Genomic DNA, 10,870 nt, shown 5'->3' with positions numbered 1-10,870 from the left:
CCAGGATTTGGAGACTAGTGTGCAGGAAATGTATTAGAGCATGCCTTTGGGATCCACATCCAGGGAAGGGAAGGGAAGGGAAGGGAAGGGGAGGGCAGGGGAGGGGAGGGCAGGGGAGGGGAGAGGAGGGGCAACTGTAGGGTGAAGGGAGATGTTGAGCTGAAATGCAACCTAGACAGAGGCCTTGACCAATTGCATGAGTGCTCTGAAGGGGGATGGCCCTCAAAGTTGTCTCAAGTTGGGGTGAGGAGGCTGGGCACTTGTATTCCTGCTTCAGTCAGTAACTGGATGTCAGTCACTCTGGGAAGGAAACATGACCTTGGCTAACGTGGCACTGTTTGCTGAGGCAATTATCAAATGGGATCATAGCCAAGAATTGACTACTGGAAGCATTCCCAGCAGATGGAGTTTTTTATTCCTAAAGGGGCATTGGGCAGTGCATTCCAACACTCATAACAGAGTATGATGTGCAAACAAGTCTTCCGCTTGCTCATGTCCCCAACATAACAACTTCAGTCACACACAACTGAAAACATAGACACATAAGGCTCAACATACTAGGTTTTCTCCTGCCTTGTAAACAAAGTGCAGAGGTGGTTCCATGAATTCATGAAGGATCCCAACTCCCATCTTTCTGCTTTTGCATACTTAGTGTGTACCTTTCATTCTCAAGGCCAGTTCATGTTGATTTCTGTATTAAATCACCTCACAACTTGCAACAACAGTATCTTGTTATTTCTCATAATTCCATGATTGACTGGGCTCAGTTGGGTGGTTCTTCTGCTCCACATGGTGCAGCTGAGATCACTTAGGGGGCTGCATTTAGTGGGAGCTCTGCTGGGGCTGAGACATCCAAAATAGCTTCCTGTCTTTCAGGGCCCCTCTCTGTGGAGTCTTTCATCATTTAGTAGTCTAGTCCATGCTTCTTTATGGTGTGACATTGGCTGCCAAGAGGGGATGTTTAAAGAAGACAAGCCCTAATGTGCAAGTTGTAGTTAAGCCTTTGTTTGCATCACATTTTCTGATGTCCCATTGGCCAAAGCAAGTTACGCAGCCAAGCCCAGAGTCACTGTGGGAGGGTACTACACAATGGTGTGAATACCAGGAGGTATGGGTCTGTGGAGGCCACCAGTATAACATATCCCTTACACTTCCTGATCAATGATGGTTGCTGGAGCTCAAGCCATGAGTCAGGAAGGAAGAAGGGAGAGGAAAGGAAAAAGGGTATGCTCCTTTAAAGACACAGTCCTAAATGTCCCACATAACAACTTCTACTAACTTCCCATTGGCCAGATCTTAATCATATAGATACACCAACTGTAGAGAAGCCTGAGAATTGTTTTTAAAGGTGGTCATGTATTCCAGGGAAGTGGCACTAAGGTCCAAAGGAAGCTGCATATGAGTGATCTCTGCTCTACCAGCCTCCCAAGCCTCCCAGTGCACCTTCTAGGAGACAAGCAAGGTAACCAATTTTTTATTTATCCATCTGCATTGTTAAGTATGCATGTATTTTTTTATGTCTTTACACACTGGGCAGTATGAAGTTTTGTATGTATTTCTATACAGATACTTCTTAACTTACAATAGTGTTACCCCTCAATAAACCCATTGTAAGTTGAACATATCTTAAGTTAAAAAAGCACTTAATACTCTCAGTAAATCCATTGTAAAGTTGAAAAATTCTAAGTCTAACCATCAACAATCAGGAAATGTCTGTATAATGTTCTTAGCATAGTGCTTAGAAAACAATTTTATAAATTGTAGGCATTGTCCCTCAAAAATGGTATTTATTATTTATACAAATGGTAGTACAATAAAATTATGAGTACCTTGAGTCACAGTCTCTAATTTGCCTTGGTTGCCAGTGGTCAGACCCACCCAGCTTATGTGGTATCTTGCCAATAACTCCCATCAACCTGGGGTTTTTCTAACTTTGCCCTAAGGTGGGCACGATGGCAGGCTTGGGAACAGTCTAGTTGAGGGTTAGCAACACAGACTTTGGAGTCAGAAGACACATCTCTGAGTTTTCGTCTCTTCCTCTGTAATGAAGGTAATCACACCCATCTGGAAGGGTGGTTGTAAAAATAAAATGAGAAAAGCTGAGGAAGCACTGAGCATAGTGTCTGGGGCATAGTAAGTGCTCAATTAATGGTATAGGATGACTTGATTAAAGGACTTGACCTATCTCTGACAATCTTTAAAAGGAAGTTAAGTGAGGCAGGGGGTCGGGGGAGGGGGGTGGAACACAAGATTTCTCCTTTAGCTGAAGTGTGTCTCTGGATTTCAGGCCATGTGTTATATTCCTTCACTCAACACACATAATAACTTCTTGATCTTCTGATGACTCCAACAAGAAAAAGAGCTCAATATTTGTGTGGGGATATGGGAGTAGCAGTGTGTATCATTGGAATTTCAGCTCTATCATGCACCAGCTGTGTGACCTGGGACGAATGTCTTAATTCCTCTGAGTCTCAGTTTCCTTATCTGTCCAATGGACATACCTAGTAAGGAATGAAAATTAATGTTGGTCAAGCCATTCATTGACTGTGGAAGTTCTTTAAGAATTCCCTTCCACAGTCTACTGAACAGTATATCTCAACAGTAGGCTTAAAATATTCAGTAAAACATCCTGTAAACAGATGTACTGTCATCTAGACTTTGTTGCTCCATTTATAGAGCATAAGCAGCATAGATTTAGCATAATTCTTATGGGCCTTAAGATTTTCAGAATGGTAAATGAGCAAATCTTCAACTTAGAGTTACCAGCTGCATTAGGCCCTAACCAGAGAGTCAACTTGTCCTTTGAAGCTTTGAAGCCAGGCATTGACTTCTCTCTGGCTATAGAAGTCCTAGATGGCATCTTCTTCCAATAGAAGAGTATTTCATCTATGTTGAAAATCTGTTGTTCAGTGTAGTCATCTTCATCAGTGACCTTAGCTTGATCTTCTGGTTAACTTGGTGTAGCTTCTACTTCATCACTTGCTCTTTCACTTCGCACTTTTATGTTATGCAGATGGCTTCTTTCCTTAAACCTCATGTACTCAGCTAACTTCAAACTTCTCTTCTGCAGCTTCCTCGCCTCCCTCAGTCTTCATAGAATTAAAGAGAGTTAGGGTCTTTCTCTGGATTAGGCTTTGGCTTGGGAATGTTGTGGCTGGTTTAATCTTCTATGTTAGACTACTAAAACTTTCTCCATATCAGCAATAAGGCTGTTTTGCTTTCTTATCATCCATGTGTTCACTGGAGTAGCACTTTTAATTTCCTTCCAGAACTTTTCCTTTACACTCACAAGTTGACTGTTTGGCACAAGAGGCCTAGGTTTTGGCCTGCGTTGACTTTTGACGTGCCTTCCTCACTAAGCGTAATCATTTCTAGCTTTTGATTTTAAAGTGAGAGACATATGACTCTTTCTTTCATTTGAATACTTTGAGGCCATTGAAGGATTATTAGTTGGACTAATTTCAATAGTATTGTATCTCAGAGAATAGGGAGGCTTGAGGAGAGGGAGAGAGATTGGGGAACAGCCAGTCGGTGGAGCAAGCAGAACACACACAACATTTATCCACTAAGTTTGCCATCTTATATGGGCACAGTTCATGGCACCTCAAAACAATTATAATAGTAACTTCAAAGATCACTGATCACAGATCACCATAACAGATATGATTAAAAAAAAGTTTGAAATTGTGCAAGGATTACCAAAATGTGACCTACATGAAGTGAGCACATGCTGTTGGAAAAATGATGCCAGGAGAATTGCTCACTGTAAGGTTGTCACAAAAATGCAATATCTGTAAAACACAATGAGACGAGATATGCCTGTGCACATTATAGTTCTCGTTTCAGATGAGGAAACTCAGTTTGGGTGAAACCTCCTGCCCAGCAACAAGCAAGTGGCCCAGCCAGAATTTGAATGTAGCTTTGTCTAATGCAGGGGTGACAGATTCACATAGGTAATGCAGATGGATTTTATAAGGATGGAATGAGTTAAGACAGGTAAAGTACTGAAAACGGAGCCTGGCAAATAATAAGTGGAGTATATGTGCTCACTAATATTAATATTGTTATGATGATGACTACATTTAAGCCACCAGATTGAAACCTCTGCTCTAATGCCAAATATTGTACTCTTAATATCTTAGCTGGTTCTGGAACAGGGAACCCAACCCAGGCCCACCAGTAAAATATGCCCTGGTCTCAGCCGCCTCTACTTAGACTTTGGGGCATGGACCAGAGTTCCTTTGATGTCAATGAGTCCAGTTCTCTAGAAACAGCTTTTCCGGTTTAGAGTACTCCCATGCCCAGACCTTGAAGGTCCAAAGTGTTCTCTGGAGGGCCTTTGTCCCTCCATACAATGTTGTCTGGAGCCTTTGATGAAGCCGGTTATTGGGCTGGCTCAGGATCAAGTCCCAACCTGAAAGGTCATGGAAGACAGTTTCATCATAGCTTGGAATGGGTCCATTGGGAAATAACTTGCCCTCAGGGTTTATAGGAACGGCATCAGCATGATCTGGATAGGAAGTGAGTGCCACACCCCTTCCTGGGATTTTCTCTTGCTATCTCGTGGTCTCCCAAATTTCAGATTTTGGCCTCAAATTTTCGGAATTTTGCCTTTGCCATGTACTCCCTGCACTCCAAGTTACTTGGCATTTTTCTTTGAGTTGCTTTACATTGTAAACTTAAATAGATTTAAATTAAACGGAGAGCTTTTTAAAAAAGTCATAGGCTTTAATAAAAAACAAAAATCTCAGACAGGTGTGGTGGCTCATGCCTATAATCACAACATTTTGAGAGGCCGAGGCAGGAGGGTCGCTGGAGCCCAGGAGTTCGAGACCAACCTGGGCAACATAGCAAGGCCCTATCTCTACAAAAAATTTAAAAATTAGCCAGGTATGGTGGTGTGTGCCTATAGTTCCAGCTACTCAGGATGCTGAAGTGGGAGGATTGCTTAAGCCAGGGAAGTCAAGGCTGCAGTGAGCCATGATCACGCAACTGCACTCCAGCCTGGGTAACAGAATGAGACCCTGTCTCAAAGCAACAACAACAACAACAACAACAAAAACAAAACCAAAAATCACTCTCCTTAAGCCAAAAGTAATTATAAGAATAAACAAAATAAAAATAAAACGATATTGCCTGGCTCAGCAAGAGGCCAATGTTTCTGACTCCAAACCCTTTTCTGTCTGTTACAAAAGAAGATTTATAGGTGATGAGGTCTTAAAGGGATACTGACACCCAACTGTGACTCTCTCCATGGTATAATGAGGAGTTAAAGAAAAGTTACACAGGATAACTTTCACTTTCTGTGATTCAATGTTATTTAAATGTCTGACATGAAATTATCTGTGTTTCCTCACTAGTATTCCTCTCACACTTTGAGAAATATCCCACCATCTCATATTTGATCCCAGTACCAGTTCCTCTCTCTCATAGCCTCATCAGAGTTTCAGCAGGACCTGCCAGCTCTGCTGGCAAAGTATATCCAGAATTGAATTCTTTCCTACCACCTCTGCCGTTACTAATCTGGTCCAAGCCACCATTGTCTTAGCCTGAGGTATCTTTGAAAAAAAAAAAAAACAAAAAAAACACATGTACTAGGATGGCTATCATTAAAAAGGTAAATAATGACAAGTGCTGGGAAAATGTAGAGTAACTGGAATCTTCATACACTGCTGGTGGGATTGTGAAATAGTGCAGACACCTTGGAAAACAGCCGGGCAGTTCCTCAAAAGTTGAGACATAGAGTTACTTACCATATAACCCAGAAATTTCACTCCTAGGTATGTACCTAAGAAAAATATAAACATGTCCAAAAACTTGTACAGTAATGGTCAAGGCAGCATTATTCATAATAGCCAGAAAGTTCAAACAGTCCAAATGTGTATTAACTGATGAATGAATAATAAAGTAGGATACACCCATACAATATTATTCAGCAATAAAAAGAAATGTAGTACCAATGCACGCTATGACAGAGATGAATCTTGAAAGCATTATGTTAAGTCAGCGAAGCCAGACACAAAAGGACCACATTTAATATGATTCCATTTATATGAAATGTCCAGAATAGGCAAATCTATACAGACAGGAAGTATCTTAGTAGTTGCCTGGGACTGGGGAGGTTGCGGGGAGATAGGGAGTGACCGTTAGTGGGCATGAGGTTTCCCTTTGGGGTGATGAAAATGTTTTAAATTAATTGTAGTGATGGTTGCATTGTCAGTGTCCTGAAAAATCATTAAATTACACTTTTTTTTTTTTTTTTTTTTGAGACAGTACTTGCTGTATTGCCCAGGCTGGAGTGCAGTGATGCAAACACCACTCACTGCAGCCTTGACATCCTGACTTTTTTAAAAAAATGAAAGCAGAATATGCCATTCTTCTCAAATCTCTACAATGGCTGCCCTGGTCACTGAGTGTGAAAGTCCTTACTTGGGCTTTCGGGATCCTACTTTGAGTCCTTGCTGGCTGGCTGTGACCCTGTCTCTGCACTCCAGTTCCTTGATGATGCTAAGACCTGTCATGTTGGCTGCTGCCTCAAAGCCATTGCATTTGACTTCTCCTTCTTCTTGGAATGCTTCCTTTGCATACCCAGAAGTTCATTTGTTCACTTTCTTTAGGTCTCAGTTTAACTTAGGGTCCTCTTCGTGGACAGCTTCCCTGACCACCTTATCTACAAGAGCACCTCCAAAGCATCACTGTCAACTTCCCTTTGCTGCTTCTTTTTTCTTCCCAGATTTGCCATATTTTCATCTTTTGATTATAATACATTTTACTCATTTATTTGTTTATTATTTGCATCTGCCATCATGTAAGTTCCATGAGGTCAGGGATTTTAATTTTTTAGTCTTATTCATTACTGTATATACAGCCTGGTGTATAGTTGCCATATAGCAAGTATTGAATAAAACACATGATGAAAGGTATGTCTCATTAATCCCAAGTTTACTAATGAGCAAAACCAAGTCTGGTAGGTATTCAAATATTATTAATAGTTAAGTAAACATTGACAAGGCATCTAGCATAGACCATGCCCAGGCCCCAGAGCTGTTGGGTGTCAAGATTCTGTACTAACTCAGGAGGGTGGCTTCAGCCTTTAGACGTGATATGATAAAAAGCCAGTTCACATTTCCCAGGTTTCACCAGAATCTGGCAAAGCATGAATTAGATTTTTAGGGATGGTGGTTCTGAATCCAAGCTATCCTTTAGAGTCTGCTTGGAGCTTAAAAAAAATCCTGATGGCCAAGCCACATCCTAGACAATGAAATCAGACTCTCTGAGGATGGAGCATCAGCACTGTTAATGCTCCTCAGGTGATTCCAATGTGCAGCCGGGGTTGAGAACCACGTGCTAGAAGTTTAAAGAAGTGCAGGTAGCACCCTTGTTATCTGAGGGGAATGAGTATTGGGAAATAGCCTCTTGAATTAATACACTCAAATTGTTGACAACTCCTTTAATATTAATACTTTCAGGGATTTGGTGCATGGAGAATACTCACTGCTACTTTACTTTGTTCAATGCTCAGTATTAAAGTCATATTGCACAGATCTAATAGACACCTCTACTAGAATTATTACGGTGTACTGTTGGTTTTGCATGGGGACTGCAGTGAATGGGTTTGAATCCCCACTCAACAGCTGTGTGTCCTTGGATAAGTTACTCAATTTCCCTGTACCTCAGTTTCCTCCTCTGCAAAATGGCAATATAACAGAACCTATTTCATAGGGTTATTTAAATGTTCAATGAATTAAATCATGTAAAGCTCTTAGAATAGGACCTGAACTAGAGTAAACATGTAGTGAGTGTGGCCGTTATTATTCATGAGTAAATAAGCTGGAAAGCCAACATTCCTTGCATTTGACATAGATCACAAACTTGATTAAATTCCCTTGTACAACATAGACTGCAATTACAAATCTTAGTAAAGCCCCCTGACCTTTTTTTTTGTGTGTGACAGGGTCTTGATCTGTCACCCAGGCTGGAGTATAGTGGCACAATTATAGCTCGCTGTAGCCCTCACCTCCGGGGCTTAATCAATCCTCCCACTTCAGCCTCTCAAGTAGCTGAGACTACAGGCATGCACCACCATGCCCTGCTAATTTTTTTTTTTTTTTTTTTTTTTTTTTGTAGCGACAGGGTCTCATTATGTTGCCTGGGCTGGTCTCAAACTCCTGAGCTCAAACGATCCTCCTGCCTCGGCCTCCCAGAGTGCTGAAATTACAGGTGTGAGCCACTGCACCCAGCTAAGATGATTCTTTTTTTATTTTATTTTATTTTTTAAAATAGCGATGATATCTCACTATGTTGCCCAGGCTGATATCAAACTCCTGGTCTCAAGCAATCCTACCTCAGCCTCCCAAAGTGCTGGGATTACAGGTGTGAGCCACCGTGCCCGGCCCCCAAGCAGATTATTTCAAATGGTTCAAGCATATTAAGCAGCAGATCAAATATACACAAATTCATTGCTGATAAGACTTATAAATTCATATCTTTATACCAAGGTCAGTTACAAAAGTGCTGAACTCATAGAATTTACTTTGTTTCTTATGTATATTTTCAGAACTTTGCAAGGTTGTAATTTTTACCCCTTCTTAGGTACAACAACAAAGAAAAAATTATTAATCGGCATTTGGTAATCTCACCCAGACTCAAAAGCAAAAGAGTGCTGTCTCAAACATGCTATGCCTATAGGAGCTGAGTTACTAAACTGGCTAACTTCTGATCAGAACATTTTGGATCTTGTTGTATATTTCAGGATGATTCAGGTTCATCTTGAATGATCCAGAGTGTTTGAGCAGTGTGCCTAGTTCCTTTTGGTACTATAACTTTGCCCTGCTATAGCAGGTGCTTCCTTCCTTTTTATAATATCATTTTCCTCTGCTATATCAGGTACCCATAAGTCTCTATATTTTATGTGGAGTTTAATCTTGAAAGACCTGAGTTTTTCCCCCAAATGAAATATTCTTTAAGTTTCTCATGATAGGCAGAAATGACCCAATGGTCCTGGTGTTTTGATAGACTACGACAATGACCGATGGCATTATTAGAAACATGTTTTTATTACTATTTTTTTGGAAAGCGTTCCACTTCTGGTTCTAGTATAGGAAATGATAAGAGACTGTTGCTTCCACTCTAACACCACCCCATCAAAATAGGCTTTATTAGCTGTAAAATCATAGTTTTAAAAACTTCATGGAAAGCTAAGGACACAAAGAAACCTGAAGGAGCTAACCTCCAAGAGGAAATGCCAAGATCATCATGGGTAGAAGAGACTCTAGCTGCTCCGAATCCTAGCACAACTGCTGGAGAAAGAGGAGCCTGCCATGGATGGGCAGGAAGAAACTAGCTAAATTTGCAATAACATGAGAGCTTCTCTGTAGATTATAATGGAGATGAATTCTACCCACCGAATAGGTCTGAATCTGCCCACCAAGTCTTTCCATGGGATTTATCAAGTGCGGGGATATTACGCCAAAACAAGTGATAAGAGGAGGGCTAAGAAGGATTCCCCTGAGAGCAAGAGGGCCTCTCTTAAGTGTAAGACTCTCTCAAAAGTAGGCACAGGGGAGCAGGTCAGGAGAACAGAGAGAAAACCTGAGGTGGAAGAATTGAGAGATTCCCTCCCCTCCCAGGCATGCCTGGCTTTTGACTATCAGAAGCTGATAGTGAAAAGACACCCCTACCAGTCATTCCAGGCCTTCAAAATATGAAGAACCCCCTCCAAAGGCCAGATGAACAACTAGGCTGAAAAAATCCTCCCAGGTGCAGGAAGTGGGGGGCAGGATTTGAGAACAAAGATAACACACCAATGACCAAAAAGCCCCATGGTAACTTGGCTCTACACAAGAGAGAGAACTCCCAACATTTCCAAATTGGGCAACTCTTCTGGGAAGCAAAGGCAGATTCCTAAAATCTCACCAGTGCTCAGGTCTCAGATCCTGCTGAAGTAAAAGTTCTAAATCTACCCTCAAAACATTTGGAGCCAGTGATGAACTGAAACAAACTAAAACTGCACCAAAGCTGAAACCCAGTTCAACCACAGGTAAGACTAGTTAACCTCCATACTATAGGTAAAACCAATTAACTCCATACTGCAGGTAAAACTGGTTAACTCCATACTCTATCAATTTTACCCAAAAAGGGGAGTACCCCCTTCTGGAGGTAAATATTATTTACTTCATTCTCTACTGTTCTTTCTTACAAAAATGTCAACAATACATTCAAAGATTAGCAAACACACAGACAATGATAAAAGCAGATTAATAGAAGCAGATTCAGATTTGGCCTAGATTTTGGAATTCCCAGAGACTTAAAAAATCTACAACAAAAATGCTAAAAATGAAGGGATCTAAAGAACAACATGCATAAACAAATGGAAAACTTCCGCAGAGACTTATAAACTATTAAAAGAACTAGTGAAAATTTTGGAGATGAAAAATACAACATCAGAAATGAAGACTTAGACCTATAAGAGACTGGGCACACCAAAGACAGGAATCTGTAAAGACAGGTAATAGAAAACGCCTGTTTGAAACATGTAGAGAAGAAAAAGTGAAAAAAAAAATAGAGAACAAAGAGTCTGAAATTTATAAGATGATACCAAATGCTCTAACATAAATGTTACCAGGATTCTAGAAGGAAAGGAGAGAGAGAATGGGGCAAAAGAGGTATTTGAAGAGATAATGACTGGAAATATACCAAAATTGATCAAAGACATCAGTGCACGGATCCAGGCAGCTCAGCAAATTCCAGGTAAATAAATATAAGGGATACACTACACCTAAGCATTTCAGCCAAACTGCTGAAAAGTGAAAGATAAAGAGATCTTACAAGTAGCCGGAGTAAAAAAAAGACATTACTTACAGAGGAACAA

General features: G+C 40.8%; 1 protein-coding gene across 1 annotated transcript in view; it reads left to right on the top strand.

Moving 5' to 3' along the window:
* The first annotated feature begins 1,365 nt into the window (after positions 1-1,365).
* SLC13A3 (solute carrier family 13 member 3) overlaps positions 1,366-10,870 on the top strand; it is a 105,138-nt gene continuing 95,633 nt past the window's right edge. The window contains exon 1 of the mRNA XM_015148894.3: positions 1,366-1,462. The gene's annotated coding sequence lies outside the window, so the exon portion shown is untranslated. The remainder of the gene's footprint in view (positions 1,463-10,870) is intronic.

The sequence above is a fragment of the Macaca mulatta genome, chromosome 10 (genome assembly GCF_049350105.2).
Source record: "Macaca mulatta isolate MMU2019108-1 chromosome 10, T2T-MMU8v2.0, whole genome shotgun sequence".
Taxonomy (NCBI): domain Eukaryota; kingdom Metazoa; phylum Chordata; class Mammalia; order Primates; family Cercopithecidae; genus Macaca; species Macaca mulatta.
This window is presented reverse-complemented; position numbering and strand designations above follow the sequence as displayed.